Raw genomic sequence first — 21,392 nt, forward strand, 5'->3', positions numbered from 1 at the left:
TACTTGTATACAATGATTTATTTGCTATTATAGGAATGATAAGATACAGCTTTTATAAAATCTAACCTACGTATTTGTTGGGATCGTAGTTTATCCATCATTTTCTCCAAAAATGCCAATTTAGCCTTAACAGTAGTATCTTTGATTTTTGCTGGTATATGTAAACTATTTATTTTGACATAAGTGTCTACTTGAAATTCTTTTAACTTTTCAATAAAAATAAAAATAGAAGGATGTGTTGAATAAAAAGAAGAATTAAATCTCGAATGAAAGGATTCACAGGCATTTGTGGTCCTCGCAATAGACGGATTCTGATTAGACCATATGTGTGGTGGAAATAGAGCGCTATCGAAAATGTAATTTTCCAGTAAATAATCTGCATATATATCAAGTGTTGCGTTTATAGGTTTATATGACATTAAATCATAAAGAAAGCATTCTTCAACTTCTGCTGGATTTAAATAAGTTAAACCAAACGTATGCCTTAACCATTTTCCAATTTCTAAATTTGTATCCTTATATTCTTGTACCAAACCCAAAGATTGAATTTTTTTAAACCAGTTTTGGTGTAAGTAAAAACGGCATCCACTAATTTTTGCATTGGGCCACATATACAATAAAGCACAGTGAATTGCTTTTTCAAAGTCCACAAATATTTCAGTTGGCTCTAATGATAATTGAAATGTTTCAAAAATCTTAGACCTTAATAAAGAAAATAAATTTTTGTATGTCATTGAAGATTTGTCCTTTAACAAACAGTATGCTAAAGGAACATAATGTCCATTTTCCAAGCCATGTATAGTAAATAATTGTAGAAAATATTTGGTACTGTATGAAAATGTACCATCCATATACAAAGTTTTTAATTTACACAACAAACGAATATTTGTCTCGCATGAAAATACAATTACATTTAATTCAGGATGATTTAAAAACAAAAAACTTTCATTGCGACAGGTTTTAGGAGAATAATTACTAACCGCGTTATGGACTTCTGATATGCTTCTTGGTAACGGACCTGGTAACAGTTTACGACGACAGTTGTAAATGTTCTTTCTTATGCTAGCTATGTCAGGAACCGTCAGCAAATTTTCATCACACTCAGCAACAGCAGTTCTTGTAATTTTGGCAGGCTTTTCCGATATGTCCTCTTGGGCTTTTCTTTTACATGCATTGGTTACCATCTTTACTTCAAGCTTTTTTGGATCGGCTTCATGATTATGTACCAAATCACTTCTTGTGATGGTGAGGTCCTCACAGCCTATTGTAAACACTTTTGCGGAACACTTAGTGTTTCTTTGGATGCAACGCCAAAATATCTCGCCGCTTTTTAACACTTTCTGTTTCGAGAACGAATGATGCTCCACCACTAATAAATCTCGACCACGGGAACTTTTTATCAAACTCATTTTTTAAATATCCGTATACGTGCACAAGTCAACGTCAAACAAGAAATAAATTACAACTGAAATAATTTAGTCACAAGTACACAAGTGCCACGCCCCCCGCCGTGACAATAAATATTGGGAAAACCCGCTTGTCCTGCTTGGGTGCAGATGTCCATCGCCGCTAATTACCTACCTACCTGCTTTACGCCGCGGTGTCGAAATTTCCTATAATAAAATTTGACCCTTCGATTACCCCAGGTACAAAGACAATTTGGTGTCGAAAGTTCGCCCGCCGCCAAACTCCTACCGTCCAGTATCGTTAGGATGTGCAATGAGCAGAGTACTCGAAAAATTAATTATCCAACGTCTTATTTGGATACTCGAGCAAAGATCTGTTTTATCTAATAAACACAGTGGATTTCATAAAGATAGATCAACTCTAGACAACTTAGTTAACCGAGTCTGAAATACATGAAGCGCTAACAAATAATCCATGCTGCATAGCGGTATTTTTTTATATAACTAGAGCATTTGATACAGTTTGGCGCCATGGAATAATTAAAACTTTACAGAAATTAGGTATACAAGGAAATATGCTAAACTTCATCACTAACATTTTAAAAAACCGAAGCTTCTAAGTAAAAGTAGATGATTTCATTTCTAAAACAAGAATACAGGAAAATGGAACCCCTCAAGGATCATCGATTAGTGTTACTCTTTTTCTTATTGCTATTAACACTATTTTGAAAAACGATTCTCCACCAGTAAAGAGTAATATTTATCTTAGTAATATTTATCTCTAGCTTAGTAATATTTATTTATATATGTATAATAGACCAAAGCTAATAGAAAACATTATCTTCAGTAATATTCATACGATTGTTGATTCTAAAATGCACTTCAATAAAAAATCAACTTTTACTTTTTAAATGTATTCTTAATCAGATGATGGCATACCACCATCACCAGCGGAGTCCCCAAGAAGCAGTGTCAACGACCCATGCACTCGAACAAATCGGAGTCTCAGTGCTGCAGAAAATATTGCCGCACGGCGCACCATGTGCCTGCCGATGGACTGAAAGGCATGAAGTTTCATAGAAAAGCTACGGCGTTGTTGCCGCTTCGTTTCGCAAGAAAATGTGATGCTAGGCGTTATTTTAATTTAGAAACATTAAAGTTTTGTTTTCAAAACTTTAACCGAATGTGTGGATTGTGTTATAATTCCTGTACAAAATTTAAGTATCGACTTAAAACTTAACTTTGACAATATTTTTATTTCTATTTTTGATGTAGTCCTCAGTGTCCTAACAAAAGGGCTGTAATCAAATTAATTTTCTGGAATAACCTTAGCAACTTTATCTGTTGCTCAACCAATTAGAATTGAATTATGGAATCTTCTTCTTATATTTAGTTTCGGGTGTGTTCTTATCCAATTCTTAGCACTGTAAATAATATTTTAAACGGTTTTCTGGTGGTCTGGTGCTTATAGATTTTAAATTCCTTGCTATTATGTTTAGTCTGCCACTATCCATTTGAATTTCACGCTGATTCTCTCCCCTTCTTCTCTGTCTTTTCCATCATACAATAACCTGGATGATATAGAGATTTCTTTTTCCTATATTGGCTCTTATTTTTCTCGTTTGTAATTTTGCTCGTCCATCGTGAGTCATACATTCTCGCTACATGGCCTGGCCAGTTCCATTTCAGTTCCGCTATGCTTTCCACAACATCAGCAATACTCATCCTTCTTTGCATATCTTCGTTTCTTATTCAGTCCTGCAACATCACTCCCAGCATAGACCGTTCCATTCGTCTCTGTGCCACTTTTAATTGCGAAGCCATAGTCTTGGTTAGAGTCATAGTTTCCGCCCCATGGGTAATGACCGGTAATACGCATTGGGCAAATACTTTTCTTTTGAGGCTAATTGGTATGTTGGCCCTAAGTATGTCTCGCAGTTTTTCAATGGCTAAAGTAATTCGTCTTTGGATTTCGCATGTTTGGTTATCCATGCTAACTCTTATTTTATGACCAAAATACGTATATTCTTCTACCAGTTCTACCACTTTGTCTTGAATAATTAAGTGGTTATTGGGGACCATATTTGTCATAAACTTAGTTTTGGTTAAGTTCATTCTGAGGCCCCTTTTCAAACATGGAAAGTCCAATTCATTTAACATATCTGTGGTTTCTCCTAAATTATCTGTGATAAGGACAATGTGATCTGCGACACGGAGATGGTTAAGCTTTTCGCCATCTATTGTTACTCCTTATTCTTCTTAGAGTGCCGTCTCCCTACGGAGGTTGGCAATCATAATGGCTATTTTTATTTTTGAACTTGCTGCTCTAAACAAATCAATCGATCTGCATTGATACCAATCACGTAGATTCTTCAACCATGAGTTCTGCCTTTTACCAACAGATCTTCTTCCTTGAATCTTTCCCTGTATGATGAGTCTCAAAATTTCATATTTTGGTCCCCTCATCACGTGGCCTAGGTTTTCCAGTTTTCTGGTTTGTATAGTGGTGATTAGTTCTGTTTCTTTACCAACCCTCTCCAGTACTTCTTTATGTAATTCTATCAGTCCATGATATTTTTAAGACTCTGCGGTATAACCAGAGTTCGAAAGCCTCGATTCTTTTTAAATTGCATTTTTTTAATGTCCAAGTCTCAGTCAGCTCCATATAATAATATTAAAAATATATAACAGCGAATGGTACGTAGTCTGATCTCCAAATTTAGATTTTTGCACGTTAGAAGTGCAATTAGTGCAAGTGAAGTTTATTTCTGCATTATGATCATTGGTTTCATTGATCAAAGTTCCTAAGTACTGATATTTTTCTACTTGTTCTATCACGTTACCATTGATTGTCAATAGGTGATGTATATTTTGTGGTCTTTTTGTAATTAGCATGTACTTCGTTTTTTTAGCGTTTATAGTAATTCCCATCTCAGCGCTATTCATACTTAAGCTTTCGATCAGGTGTTGTAGATCTTCTATACTCGTTGCTATGATCACAGTGTCGTCTACATATCGTAAGTTGTTAATTAATTCTCCGTTAACGGTAACTCCCGCTTTGATATTATTGAGCGTGTTTTGGAAAATTTCTTCAGAATATAAGTTAAACAAAAGTGGCGATAAAACACATCCCTGTCTAACTCCTCTACAGATCTTCATTTCTTCTGAGTGTTGCCCAAAGTGCCATATTTGAAATATGGCACTTTGGTTCCAATATAATCTTTGCACTATATTTATAATTTACTGTCAATGCGCTTGTTCATAAGTATTGATATTAGTTTTTCATGTCTCACTTTATCGAAAGATTTTTCGTAATCAACAAAGCACAAGTGTAGATGAACGTTTACATCCCGACATCCCTGAATCAACATGTTCATGGCAAATAGTCCTTTTCGAGTACCCATTCCATTTCGGAACCCGAACTGAGTCTCGCTAATACCCTCCTCTAGCCTTTCGTATATTCATGAGTATGACTCATGAGGCTCAGTGTTCCATAATCAGAGCACTCTTTTGCTGCTTGTTTTTTAGGGATGGTTATAAATGCTGACTTCAGCCACTCTTGTGGTATTATTCCCGTATTGTACACCGTGTTGAATAAAAATTTTTGAATAAAATCCTTTATAAAAGGTATATAAAAAACCCAGTTGGGCTATGTTGCATTGACAAAACGTTTTCGGAATAAATATTCCATCATCAGTGTCCTAAAATAGTATTTAACCACTTAATTAAAAAGAACATGAAAAGATTTAAGTTTTGACTAAGGTTAATGTAAAAGTGTGGTTAATACTTACAAATTACACATACATTTCACATACATAATTTAAAACAATAACATTGATGGTTGATACTGTTATAATTTCATTTTATTTCAACTTTCACAATTTTTAAACAACGTTGGCTTCTGTCTTAAATAGACATATACAGTTACACTGACTGCTCTGTCATAACTTCCGTCTTAACCTGCCAAAATTGTCATTTCAATCAGTTGCTTTGACAAAGTCCTCGTAGACATACCGTCTCAGGACTCGCAACTAATGTAGAGTCATATGTCGCCCTGTTACCTATCCAACGGTAACTTTAACATCTTAAATGTAAATTAGACATAATGTAGATCAAATCTTATTTAATAATTTTTAAAGGGTTTTTACCCACATATTTAGTGGCTACATCCATGTATTAATTTGTAAGTATTAACCACACTTTTACATTAACCTTAGTCAAAACTTAAATCTTTTCATGTTCTTTTTAATTAAGTGGTTAAATACTATTTTAGGACACTGATGATGGAATATTTATTCCGAAAACGTTTTGTCAATGCAACATAGCCCAACTGGGTTTTTTATATACCTTTTATAAAGGATTTTATTCAAAAATTTTTAATATATGGTATACAGCCAAATACAGGAACTTTGTTTCCTTGTGGATCGTGTTGAATAAATCTGCCAATACTTCCCAGTTATCCTCTTCCACTAGTTTTAACAGTTCTACTGGTATTTCATCTAATCCAGCTGCCTTATTGTCTTTAGAGTTTTTGATAGCATATTTGATTTCATCTATCGTGATCTTCTGTGTCTCTAAAGGATTAAATTCTTGTATTTTCTGCATTTCACCTCTTTCATCTTGGAAAAGTTCTCTAGCGTACTCTTGCCATCGTCTTAATTTCCCTGGTAAATCTATTAGTAGTACTCCATTTTTGTCTTTTATGTGTCCTTGCTGTCTATTTCGACCCATTCCAGTCACTTCTCTTATTTTTTGTGCATATTTCTTATATCATATTTTGTTTCTAGTTCTTCTATCTCTTTACATTTTTTCATCAAATAGAAATATACCACTTTTTTATTTAAGTCCATAATTTGTTTGTTGTCAGTGTTTTTTGCATATTAACATTCACATTATTTTTTAATTCGTTTTTTATTTCTTCGTCTTTTAGCATTCTTGCATTCATTTTTGGTTGTTGTTTTCTGAGTTCAATTCTTTTTAATTTTATTTTTACGTCAGTAACTAACGGATTGTGGTCTGAGTTAACATTTGCTCCAGGATAAGTTTTAACTGAGGTTATAAAGTTTTTATATCTGCTATTTACGAGTATAAAGTCTATCTGGTTTCTGACAATGTGGTTTTCTGTATGTGAAGGAGACGTCCATGTATATAGTCTTCTCTTAGGAAGCTGAAACCAAGTATTGGCAATTACCATATTCTTTTCTTGGCAGAATTCTATGAGCCTTTCTCCTCTTTCGTTTCGAGTTCCTAATCCGAACTATCCAACTATATTTTCAACTGTACCTACTCCAATTTTTGCATTTAAGTCTCCTAGAATGTAAGTAATATCTCTAGATTTTGTTAACTTGATTGTATTGTGCAATTCTGAATAAAATTTTCGATCTCATCTTCGGTCTTATAAGCTGTGGGAGCATAGACTTGGATCATATTAATATTACAGTTCCGTACTTGAATTTTTAGCATTATTATTCTTTCTGAGATTTGAATCACACCTAGAACTGATTTTCTAATAGTGTTGCTTGTGATGAAAGCTACTCCGTATCGATGATCAGTTTTTTCTCCTCCAGTGTAATAGATATTGTGGTTATTTATTGATATCTCTCCATTTCCTGACCATTGTACATCGCTAACCTCAAGTATATCTATATTTAGTTTTTCTTTCTACTTAATAACATTATGTAGTTTTCCAGACTGATACATACTTCTTACATTCCAGGTAGCTATTTTTATCTGAGAGGGTTGAGTATTTTTTTTTTGTTTTTTGTGCAAGGGTTTCGCCTGTTGACGACCGAGGAGGCCTTGCTTTCTGATGGTTGTCCTCCCCTGCCGGATTTTGGTCTCCGATTACCATAATCAATAATGTCTCTTGCGCAAATAGTGCTAGACATTATAATTTATACTAGAGATGTCATCAGGGACCTTTAATGCAGTGGTTTCTCGTTGCCTTCTGCATTCTGATGCCGTTGATCACTTTCTTGGTTCTTCCGCCTTCGAGACCAATTTCTCAGTCTTAGGACAACAGAGCGTCCTTCCACTTACTAGCTCATCCGCCCTAAGCCGTTGGCCAGTAAATGGTGGATTGCTTATCCCAGCAAACACTCGGACGTCAGAGCCTTGTTAGATATCTAGCAGGATGTACCAGAAGACCATGATCTAGATCATCATACGAGCAGGTGAGGTTGACATTTGAATAGGAGTGAGTTGATACTAAATGGCTTGTAAACAAAGAATGAATTGACAGATTGAAATAAAACTTCACATACATTCATATAAAGAGTGTATTCATCATCATCAACCTGTATGCGTCCACTGCTTGACATAGGTCTCCCTCAGCTCTTTCCATCTGTCTCTGTCTTGTGCGGCTTGCATTTAGTTATTGCTAACACGCTTCAGGTCGTCAGTCCATCTAATTGGTGGGCGCCCTCTGCTCCGTAGTGCTTCTTGTCTTGGTCTCCACTCGACAATACGTTTTGTCCATCGGTTGTCTAATAATCTGGCGACGTGTTCTGCCTAATTCGGTTCGGTCTCTCATAAAGACACCCATCTGGCGTTCCATAGCCCTCTGAGTCACGCCAATCTTATTCACTATCTTTTTTGTGAGTGCTAATGTTTCCTCTTCATAAGTAAGTACAGGTAACTCACATTGGTCAAAGATTTTCCTTTTGAGGCATATGGGTAGATCCGATTTATATACATGTTTTAATTAAACAAACGCTGGCGCTGCCCAGGGTAATCCTATGCGACGTGGGAGCTCACATGTCTGGTTTTCTCTGCTCAACCGAATTTCATGTCTTAAGTACTTATACGATGTAGTCTGCATAATATCCCTTCCATTAACAGCAATATTTCGATTTAGCACCAGATTAGTCATTTAGCACCACATAGTCAAGATTGCCATCTTGTCAATCTTTAGTCCGATCTCCACGGAAGCGTGATATAATTTTTTAAACATTATTATTGCATCATCCATACGATCGGCTATAAGGACGATATCATCTGCAAATCTCAAATGACTGAGCTTCTCTCTCTTCATGTTGGTACCATGCTCGTTCAGATGTGGCTTCTTACAAGTAAGTTCTAAAAGCGTCGTGAATAGCTTTGTAGAGTCGGTCGCCTTGCCGTACTCCTCGCTGTATACAGAATTTATTTGTTTCTTGTTCAGATAGTATTACGCTAGCTGTGGCATTTTGGTAGATATATCTGATTATGTTAGTGTAGCGATGGTCTATTCGGAATTCTGTCAATGCTTTTAACAATTTCTGATGGCTTATGGTATCGAATGCTTTCTCGTAATCGACAAATGATTTGTTGCATTCTGCACACTTCTCTATCAGGTTCTTTATCACTAGTAAGTGGTCGTTAGTGCTGTATCTCGATCTAAATCTAGCTTGTTTTCTTGGCTAAGAGAAGTCTAATTTAGCGTGCAGTCTTTTCTTGATAATTATTGTGAAAAGGTTATATATTTGTAAAAGAAATCTGATGAACGGTAGTTGTATTGATCTGTTATGTCTCCTTGCTTTTTCAATAAAATAATGACTGTATTGTTCCATTGAAAAGGAGTGTTTTAAAGAGTGTATTAACGGAACAAAAATTAAGCTAGTAGCAAAGCCCTCGTTTATCAAATCGCAAAACTTATTTTAAACAGCCTATTATTTCATAAAATTTTAAACTATCCGATAACTTCAGTTTTGTATATGATTGAACATATTAAAAATATTTCTTTTGCTAAGCATAAGGGCCTATGTATAATATACTTAAGTATAATAAATACAATCACAAAAATGTTTTTATTTAACAAATTCTTTATAAAAGGTATATATATTTAAAAGACCCTTTCGGGCTACATCACACAATGTTTTCGGACTAACAAGTCATTCATCAGTGCAGATACCTAGTACACATGAGTGAAGCCACTAAATATGTAGGTAAAAACCCTTTAAACGATATTAAATTTGTTATTTATTACATTTTTGCTGATAAATTCGTATGATGTTAAAGTTTTAAAGACTGACAGTTGCTACCTATTGCCCATATAGAAACTACCCTTAGGGTCATCAATTCAATTGGGAGTCTTGCGTTGCCATGCAGTAAGTCTGTTTAAAACTTTATCATCATACGAATTTATCAGCAAAAATGTAATAAATAACAGATTGAGTATCATTTTAAGGGTTTTTACCCACATATGTAGTGGCTTTAAAAGAATGTATCAGAACCGTATTAGGTGTACTTATTGTATATAAACTTTGAATACTTTCCATTGTAGTGAAAATGGTCTCATATAAACACGCTGGCAACATTGTAGCTACGTTCCTAAGAAGTGCATTTGTGTAGTTTAAAACTCTTTCTAATGCAGAAGGTATTCTACAAGCAATTAGAGATAAAGACGGTTACATCGTGGTTATACATTATATCTAAACTAATATAGGATTTAGGTTCGAATATGTATGTAGGGCTTAAAGATATCAAGAAAATTTGACTTAGCATATCATGTTTTATGCATTTTATGTTTTTAACCCTAGATTACCGGAGTTGTTTAGCCGCAAGTGATTACCGGACTATCGTAAATTTTACTACCTATAAAAAATGCCTTGTAATTATAAAACGTATATTCAAAATCTGAACAGGAGAGTTTTTATCACTATAATAACATATTTTAAACGAATAAGAAATATAACTGGTTAATGTTTTAAACACTCGATGCAAATTTTTCCACGATATCGCATGCTTGCATACTTGGTAATATGTAGTTGTCATTCGCCGTTTTTGGCTTGGACAATACAAAAAAATTTTCTTTTTCTTTCTTGATATGTGGGAACTTCTTCTGCAGCAGGTACCTTTAAAATGTGAGCTATATCGTGACGAATATTTCGACGAAAAGTAGCGGTTGCGAATCTTTGTCTCATCCATGGTTCGACAAGAGACTGGCTCAAATCAATCATTTATACTGGTACCGAGAGACGGGCTTTTTACCTCGTTTTAATGTGTTCTATGTGTAAATGACAAAAAACACATTACACATTGATAATTGGAGATTTTAACGCCAAATTGGGATTCAAACAAGATGATGCAGAATCTGCTATGGGAAACTTTGGATTTGGTGAGAGAAATGAGAGAGGTAACAGGCTTCTTGACTTCTTACATCAGGAAAATCTCTTTGTGATGAACTCATTTTTCGAAAAGAAACCCCAACGTAAGTGGACATGGAAGAGTCCGAACCAAAGAACAAAAAATGAGATTGATTTCATAATATCAAATCGGAAAGATATTGTTCAGGATGTAACAGTATTGAATAAATTTTCAACAGGGAGCGACCATAGACCATAGAATTAGAGCAAAAACCACTTTTAACATTGAAGTTGAAAGAACCAAAATGATCCTCAAAAAGAAAAGTGGAAGGTGGCTGTTCCCAGAAGATATAACACTTTACGAAGAAAATATTAAGACTAGTTTGGATACACACGACTTAGAGAATATCAGCATCAATGAAATGAACAATAATATTACTCAAATATTGAAAGAAGCTGAAAAGAAATACTGTCCTGGTCCTGAAAATAATAACAAAAAATTAAGCCACAACACAAAACATCTTCTAAAGGAAAGAAGAAAACTTAGGGAAAATCAGGATCATAACCAAAATGAACTAAGAATTTTGAATAAGAAAATTAAAAAGGAAGTTAGAAAAGATCTGAGACGATACAATACGATGGAACTAACTAGAGTAATAGAAGAAAACAAAAGCTTGAAAGTACTCAGACAGAGCATGTCCATTGGAAGAAAAAACGTCCACAAATTAAGAAATGAACAGGGGCAAATCATTGAGGATAGAGTTCAAATTATGAACACGATAGAGAGTTTTTATAGACAACTATACAAAGAACAGCAATGTAACCGGAGTGGATCATTACCAAAGATAATCAATCAGGGATCTGAAATTTTACCGGACGTAGAGATAGTTCAAACACTCCTGACCATGGAGCTGCGCGAAGGCGGGGTCAAATTCACGTAAAGGCAGAAAGGTTCTATTGTAAGTGGAATTATACAGTGCATAGTACAATGCGTTTTGCATGGAAGTGGGGACTAAACCAAATTTCGTCTACTGCGCCGTGGTCAGGAGTGCTTGCACTATCTCTAACACCCAATGAAGTTCGAAGGTCAGTGCAAGAAATGAAAAACAATAAGTCCCCCGGAGGCGATGAAATAGTGGCAGATGCCTTAAAAGTGGCTGGAAAAAGATTATGGCAGGTCCTTGCCAAACTATTCACTAGATGTTTGCAGGAAGAAATAACACCAACCCAGTGGTATAACGCAGAAATTATCATACTTCATAAAAAAGGGGATGCTACCGACCTCAGGAATTACAGGCCCATAAGTCTACTTTCACATATTTATAAACTATTTACAAAAATAATTACAAAACGACTAGAAAATAAATTGGAATTTTATCAGCCCATAGAACAGGCGGGTTTTAGAAAAGGCTATGGAACAAACGATCACCTACTGGTAATAAAAAATCTTATAGAAAAATGCACTGAATATAATAAACCACTAGCTTTAATATTTGTCGACTATGAAAAGGCATTCGACACCGTAAATCAACAAAAAATGTTGGAAGCCTTGACAGAATGCCGAATTGACTATCGGTATATAAATATAATTAAACACATATACCAAAACGCAACAGCCAGTGTTAGAGTGGGTGATTGTCAAACCCAGAAATTCCCGATACAACGTGGAGTACGCCAGGGGGACACCATATCCCCGAAACTGTTCACTACGCTTTTGGAATATATATGTAAAAGGGCAAAACTGACCGACAAGGGCATAAACATAAACGGAGAAAAGCTTAGCCATCTAAGGTTTGCAGATGATATTGTACTAATAGCTGATAGGATAGATGAGGCCAAAGAACTTTTAAATCAGCTCTACCTTTCCTCGCTAGAAGGGGGATTGAAAATAAATATATCTAAAACCCAGATGATGACAAATCTTGTAGTCAGCGAAGATATATGCGTAGGAACAAGATCCATAGACCAGGTAATGGCCTATAAATACTTAGGTCATGAGATTCGCATAGGAAAAGATAACCAAACCGTTGAGCTTCTCCGTCGTATAAGACTGACTTGGGCAGCCTTCGGCAAGCTGAACCATATTTTCAAATCGTCTGATATACCAATATGCCTTAAAAGAAAAACGTTTAATCAGTGTGTTTTGCCAGTGTTAACTTACGGTGCGGAAACGTTGACCATGACAAGGAGAACAGTTCAAAAGATCCGTGTGTGTCAAAGGGCGATGGAGCGTACTATGTTGGGCGTTTCAATACGAGACAAGATCCCAAATCGCCAGCTACGACAAAGAACAGGAGTGGCTGATGCAGTAGAGAGAGTAGCAACACTAAAATGGAACTGGGCAGGTCACGTGGCTCGAATGACAGATAATAGATGGACAAAGCGGATACTGGAATGGAGACCAAGAGATGATGCTTACCGAAGCAGAGGTCGTCCACCAACACGTTGGACTGACGATCTAAGACGTTGTCATAGGAATTGGATGCAAGAGGCACAAGATCGAAATAGATGAAAAATTATGAGGGAGATCTATGTCTAGCAGTGGATAAGCGAAGATTGAATGATGATGATGATGATGATATTAACCATATCATAAAATACACACAACGGCCATCTTCGGGTTTTCCTGTTACAGCTCATGTTGGAACACATTTGGTCAAAAGTACTACGCCTGATATTGTAATTTTTTATAATTACTGGCTTGTAATTTGTATTTTGGGAAGGGTTTTCTTGTGTGTTAGGTATAACAGAAGATGTGTTGAAGATGATTTTTCTGAGTAAGGATTCCAAGTAAGAATTATCTAGGAACGATTGTAAAAGGATGTTGAGATTTTTCTTTCTAAAAACATGATCAGCCAATTTACGAAGTCTTGTGGTCATTTGTTTCACTAGATTAATTTTCATGCATGACTTTTGGTAAGAATGGCGGTTGAGGTATCCCCCAGAGTTACACTTTTTTCTATACTAATCAATTGTAATGATGTTATCCAGTTCTCTAGTGAACATTATGTCAAGAAAAGGAACAGATTTGTTTTGATCCTCTTTTTCAAGAGTAGATTGAATGTAGGAGTCTTAACTATTGAAAATATCTAGTTTTTAGTTTAGGACTCAGTCTCTAAACCTAGTGAACAGGATATAATAATGCCATCAACTTACTTTTTAAGAAACGTTAAAAAAACAACCTGGACCACAATATCCAATAGATCGTCTATTACATATGTAGCCAAAACTGGGAAGATAGTAGCTGCCATAGGAATGCCAAAAATTTGTTTTATAATATTTGTTCTCATAAGAAAAACCAGTGGGGCCTTCGAAATGTGGATATGTCGATATATGGGTGAATCACATCATAAAGGACGAGGTTTTGAGAATCTTGTGAAGAAACAGAGGACTATTAACATTAATCAAGATAAAAAAGACCGCAAACCTAGGATATATATACATCTAAACACCAGAGATATGAGCCTTCAAATATAATCATAGAAGAAAAAATAGAGGGAAACAGAGAACGTAACTGTAGAAAGTGTTCGTAGCTACGTTTTATATGTATTTTAATGTTTTAAATATTTTTAATGTATTGTTTTCATTTTGTTGTAATGATTAATATTTATAATTTTAGTTTGACTTGCTGTAAACCTTGTTGTAAATTACAGTCAAATAAACTATCTATCTATCTATCTATCTAGCTGACGAACATATTTGCTTGAACATACTTAATTAACATATACTCCTGAGAACGACACAAAACCGTACACACCTCGCTGAAATGTTTGCCAATTTCCTCTAATGGAGGCGCTCTTAAAGAAGAAGGAATATAATATATTGGTTTAGTGTAAGTGTATTTCTGAGGCAGGTATTCCTATACCCTATGTAAACAATTAATGCTAATATCTACAGTTAAACATAAATACTAGACCATCGCAAAGCTTCCTGGTTAATAAAGGTCTACGTCAGGGGTGTTGTGTATCACCGACCTTGTTTAAAATATATGTTGCAAAAGCATTGAAAGAGTGGCAACGAAAATACAGAGGCATGGGAGTAGACCTTGGAGAGATTTGCTTGTATACATTGCAGTTTGTTGATGACCAGGTTGTTATAGCAAACGATAAAGATGATCTGGAGTACATGGCAAGGAAATTACAAAAAGAATATAGAAAGTGGGGAATAGAAATTAGTACAGAAAAAACAAAATACCTACCAATAGGTACCGAACTATCGAACATCACATTAGAAAATAACGAAATCATCATGCCCTGCGACCATTACACATACCTAGGAATCGTTTTTGACACAACGGGGAAAGATGATGAAGAAATAAAGAGAAGAATAACACAATCCAAAAAAAAACAATAGGTTGTCTAAACAGTGTACTGTGGAGTCATGAAATAGGAAAAAGAAGAAAACACAATATCTACGAATCTCTTATTAAAAGCAGTCTATTGTACGGAGCGGAAACTTGGCGAATAACCGAAAACAACAGAAGAATATCGGAGGCAGTAGAAATTGACGCTTTTAGAAGATCAGTAGGAGTGTCACGCAGAGAGAGAATACCTATTGATGAAATAAGACAGCGAATGGGGGTTGACGACTCTCTAACAACAGACATACAAAGAAAACAGCTGATATAGTACGGACACGTCCAGATGATGGATAACTCAAGACTCCCAAAAATAATTATGCAATGAATACCACCAAACCGCAGAAAGAGAGGAAGACCCAAGAAATCTTGGAGAGAGGGAGTAACGAAAGCGATGAGCGCAAGAGATCTTAGAGAGGGGCAATGGGATGATAGAGTGTCATGGAAATTAGGCATCGGACAACGTCGTAAGACGTTTTAAAACCGATTGATATATATAAACATAAATACTATAAATTAACTATCAAATAATGTATTTGCAGAACTTAGCTTCCTGTTATTGTGAAAGGGTAAAAAAACCTGCTATAAATAGTACTATGTGTATCTTACAAACCGAAGGTGGATAATCTTTGGATTTGCGTCAAATGATACACAGTTGCATGATATGGAAAACAATGGGCCTTTTATATGTCATTTCAGTATATTTCCGTTAGTTGGAATCTATAGCAAAGAATAGATATGAGTATAGTTTAAAAAAGTGGAATTCTGTTCCTTATAAACTACTTAAACGACGCTATTCCTCTTTTATATTTCACCATGGCAGAAAGTATATCAAATTATACCAGAATGGCCAATTAACATCTCTTTATTCAAATTTCCTATAAAAGAAAAAATATAATAAAGAAAAACAAATCTAATTCCTATAAATTTGCCGGTAGGCTGTGTTTATGCAAATTTAAAACGCTTATTTCCATTCATAGACAAAAACCTCCTAGCTAGTTCCCCCTGCTGGTCGCATCATTAAATAGAAAGTAAAGAAAGTGCATTAAACGCCAGCAGCTCGTTGCTGCCAAAGTGGTTCTCTCTGCACTTTCCCTTTCACCAACCAACCAACAAATATTCTTGAATAATTGTCAACACTAAGTGGCGTAGGCATAGTTTTTATGATAGGTTGAAAATGCTGTTATAATTTATTTGATGATAAATGAGATTATAGTTATCCTTATAAATGTTACACATTACATATTCTTTTACGGTATTAGTCTGATCAAATAAAGTTATAAGAACAAATTGTCGAAACAAATTTTCCTATCAAAGTCTAGGTGAAAACGAAAGATATTTTCAAGAAAGTATATAACATATATAACAGGATCATTGTTTAAATAATCAAAAATAGGTCATTTTTGCACACTTTGCAATATACTTTTTTAAATGCTGCAGTAATTCATGTTTTTATGAAGGTTTTTACCATTTTTTCTTCAAAGTTTAAGGGAAAAGCTTTTATTTAAGACTTATAAAACTAAATTTGACTCTTAATTAATTTAAATAATTATAAATATATTTTGAAAAATAAATTTGCAAAAAATTATTATTTGCATAATAAGTTAGCACTATAAACATTTTATTTTGCAGGAAAAGTTGTGGTATGTTATCAATACAAAGTAAAAAATTTGGTTGAAAAGTATAAGTTTATGAGATATTTAATTTTTGAATAAAATCCTTTATAAAAAGGTATATAAAAAACCCAGTTGGGCTATGTTAAATTGACAAAACGTTTTCGGAATAAGTATTCCATCATCAGTGTCTAGTTAATACATGGATGTAGCCACTAAATATGTGGGTAAAAACCCTTTAAAAATTATTAAATGAAATTTAGTTTACATTATGTCTAATTTACAAATAAGATGGTAAAGTTACCGTTGGATTGGTAACATGGCGACATATGACTCTACATTAAGTTGCAAGTCCTGAGACGGTATGTCTACGAGGACTTGATTAAAGCAACTGCTTTAATAAAGCTCAGTTGCTCAATTACACTTTTAAGTATGGTGTTGTATATGAGTTGTTTGTTCGCTTTAGATATTTTTTGGTCCCACAGAATGCCGTTCATCATGGATATGGCTTTTCTACCCTGTATGTTTCTGTCTTTTATAGCAGCATCTAGTGTTCCATCTTGAGTTTTCTTCATACCCAGGTACTTGTATTCATCACAGTGTCTAATTTCTACCCCATCGTCTAATATAATGGACTGCTTTGTCCCTCCAATACACATGGTTTCAGTTTTCTTAATGTTGACTTCGAGACCCCATTTGTTATATTCTTCTATTAGCTTCCGAGTTATGTAACTCAAGTCGTCATGGTCCTGAGCAATCTGTATTTGGTCATCAGCGAAACATAAGGTGTACAGTGTAGTCTCGTGGTTGAGAGGTATTCCCATGCCATTACATTTTCTTTTTCACAGCTTGTGTGCTTGTTCCAGATAAATTTTGAAAAGGGTAGGCGAAATACAGCAACCCTGCTTTAGTCCTTTCGTGACCTTAAATCCCTCAGATATCCTTGATCCAGTTTTAATTTTTGTAACCGTTCCATTATACAGACTTTGGACTGCTTTGATAAGACCATGCTTAATGTTGGTTTGCTGCAGGGTTGACCATAGTTTACTGAGGGGTACACTGTCATATGCTTTTTGTAAGTCTATGTACACCAGGTGAACTTCTTTATTGACGGCTGTTTTTTTCTAAATAACTTGCGTAATAGAGTACAAGTGGTCTACTGTGGATCGCCCAGCTCTAAAACCAGCTTGCTCCTCTGCTTCGTAATCTCTATAGTCATTTTCTATTTTGGTCTTAATAAGTTTCCCATACATCCTACTTATTGTGCTGTTTACCGCAATTCCTCTGTAATTTTCACACTGATCCTTGCTGCCCTTTTTGTGGATAGTTGACATGATAGATAATTTCCATTCTTTTGGTAATTCGGCCCCATTCAAGCAGTCTTGAAAGAGTTTTCTTAACCGTTCCTGGAGTTTGTCTGTGCCGGCTTTTACTAATTCTGCAGGGATGTCACCAGGATCAGGGGATTTTCCATTTTTCATGGATTTGGTTATTTCTTCCATGCAAAAAGTTAATTGAAGGGAAAAACCAAGGAGTGGGAAAAATAATGATTTAGTTGTAATAGTTTTAAGTACATATTTTAATTAATATTTACTTCAAGAAATAGACTTTATTTCGCACCTTAGCTAAAAAGAGAGTTACAAATCAAAAAACGTTGTTTTGAGAAAATTGATGTTAAAGATTTTAGTTCAGTTGAACATCTATGTCACTTCCATGATTAAATGCAAGCTGATATATTATTTTATTGTAAACTGAAATATATTAGCTCAGTGTTATTGGTGCATTATTTTTCTCAGAAAATTCAATTTTTGCAGTTTCTAGTGAAAAAATAGAAACATGCCGACACTTTTTTAAAACAAGATATTATCATCTTAAAAATCACGTTGTTAGAGTATAATGAAACAAACACAAGGCAAAACAAAAAAAAACTTTTGTATTTATTATTACAAAGAGTTATAGAACGCTGAATAACAACTGGGAATGATATTATTCTTTACTAAATCCAAGAGATCTTTTTTCTTATTGTCTTTAATGCTAAGTACACTTTTGTAGGCCTGTTGTAAGATACTTGGAATGGTATTGTTTTTTCTTCGGCTTGCTTGAACTCTTCATCTTTATAGGAGGTTTTATAAAAGAGGGAGGTTAAATTTTCTTGATTTAACTTACAAACCTTTAATTCAGTAATCTTTAAAGATTTGATGCCTGTCATGCCTATATCGTCACACAACTTTTTAAGCGAATAAAAATCCAAATAACCGAATTCATTTACATAATAGGGTTCTTTCTTTTTTTGCCAAACGAATGATTTGGGCATACTGACTTGGCACATAGATATGACTAGATTTTAAACTTTTCTTTATAGCCTTCTCAGTAGTTGAACGAACAGAATCGCCTTCATTCTGACTATGTCCACTTATCAAACATCTATGGGTTATTGAACGTATAACATAGCAATCAAAAATCTATTTTTTCGTTAGGCAAAAACTTCTTCTTCCTTCTTGTATGTAGGCTTTAAAGCCTGTTTCTTCTTTGATATTAGCCTCCTAAATTGTTTAAATTGTCAGTCGCACCATCTTTTTCTTAGTCTGCCAATACTTCTTCGTCCACTTGGTGACTTATCTCGTGCTATTAGGCAAAAACAATTATCTGAAAAGAAAACGAAGTCAAACCCAGCTTCATTATAAGAAGTACCAAGTTTTTTTTTCTATGAAATTAAGTACACATGAACCTATTTCATCACTCCCCCTATTTCTATGCCCTTCATGCCAAAAGTAGCATTCCGTTGAACCAGTTTTCAAATCAGACACCCTAAAGTTGTAGCAATTCAACTCCAATTTATAATAAATACAATGTAATTGGGATTAGCCTTCGCCTTTTCTTGGTCCGTTTCTTTTCTCGATAAATCTTTTTCTTCCAAATGTAATACATACTTGTATTCCAATATTTCCTTAGCTTTTCCTATGGCATTTTCATACGCATCACACAACTCACAGCGATCTTTTCTGGGTATAAAGAAACTAATATTAAACTCTGTGTTAGAAATTTTTGAGAACATCACTAAATTTGCTCTAATATAGTTTGTAGTATCATAAGTAACAAGTACAGCATTTTCCTCTTCCTAGAGATACCTTTCTGAGATTTCTAAAAAAGAAGAAACATTATTATAGCTAAAATAAAAAAGTTTGTTATTCAGGCACGCTATTTTTTTTTATTATTCAATATCAGATCGCATTTTATTTGGTGCATAACGCTCTGATTTTCTTTTCTTTGCAAGTGCCATAATTCTGCATGTCCTTGAACTCGATGAACTTTGCATGTCATTGTCATGTTAACTAGCAAGGATAACAAATAGTCATAAACAAGAAAATAACAGTCATTAATTATAAAAAAGCGTCATAATAAAAAAACGTCAGTGGATTTGAAAATCGTATGTGCCGGTTCTGCAAAACAGTCATATTACAAAAATAGTTTGAAAAAATATATTTACTAAGAAAACTGGCTTAACTCAAAATGTAACGCTACTGTGCACCACGCAAAAGTACTTTCCTCGTTTACAACTTCGAAAAAACTGTCACAATACAAAAAAGAACAGTATTTTACTTATTGCAATAATCAGATATAAATAATAATTAACACAAAAACTGTCACAATTCTAAATGTGACTCTTTTCAGAATTAAGCACTATATCTAGACTGATATAAAGTCAAAGGTGACACTGTAGCGGAATGTATGGTGAGGTAACCTGTAAAAAACAAACATGTCACATCGCTATCTCGCGGTAAATAGTTCAAATATAAGAGTGACGCTTTTATGGAAGAAAGTACGAGGATAGATTGATAATAAACTAGCCTTTGATAGATGGCACTACTTGATACCGAATTGGTTTCGGTGTTGACATTTGCCATTCATGACATGACGTCTGTCAAAATTTTAAGTTTTAAAAACAATTAGTTTGGTTTTTACAGCCGTCAAAAGCAAGCAAATTTTGTGTTTTCGGAGAAATGGAAAAAGTCGAGTATCGTTCGGTGATTAAGTTCCTCCACAAAAAGGGTAAAACGAATGTGCAAATCAAAGCCGACCTGAACGAAGTTTATGGTGAGGTTGCACCTTCGTTAGCAACAGTAAAATTTTGGAAAGCTGAATTTGTTCGTGGTCGTACGAGTGTTTTTGATGATGAGCGTCCCGGGAGGTCAAATGAGGTCATCACGCCGGAAATGATCAACAAAGTCTATGACATGATTATGGCAGATCGTCGAATTAAGCTCCGCGAGTTAATAGAGGTCCTAAACATTTCCTACGAACGCGTACACATCATTCACCATCATATGGACATGAAAAAGCTATCAGCGCGATGGGTGCCGCGTTTGCTGACAATCGATCAAATGCAAAAACGTGTGACCACTTCGGAGACGCTTTTGGCGATGACACGGCGCGATCCGAAGGATTTTTTTGCCGATTTATCACCGTTGATAAAACCCGAGTGCATTATTATACGCCAGAAACCAAAGAACAGTCGAAACAGTGGCGCAAACGCGGCGAAGGGCCGCCGAAGAAGGCAAAAAGTGCACATTCGGCCGGCAAAGTGATGGCGACTGTTTTCTGGGATGCGAAGGGCATCATCCACATCTACTATTTGGAAAAAGGAAAAACAATCAATGGTGAGTACCTCGCAGCATTATTGGATCGATTCGATGCCGAATTGCGTCGAAAACGCCCCGGTTTGGAACGCAAAAAAGTGCTCTTTCACCGGCAAGACAATGCACCGGCTCACCGATCGGCCGTCGTCATGGCAAAATTACACTAATTGGGCTATGAATTGGTTGAACACCCACCGTATTCCCCAGATCTTGCCTTCAGCGATTTTTTCCTGTTTCCAAACCTAAAAAAATGGCTCGGAGGACGCCATTTCGCAACAAATGATGAAGTCGTCGCTGAAACTTCGGCCTATTTT

Source organism: Diabrotica undecimpunctata, chromosome 6 (genome assembly GCF_040954645.1).
Source record: "Diabrotica undecimpunctata isolate CICGRU chromosome 6, icDiaUnde3, whole genome shotgun sequence".
NCBI lineage: Eukaryota > Metazoa > Arthropoda > Insecta > Coleoptera > Chrysomelidae > Diabrotica > Diabrotica undecimpunctata.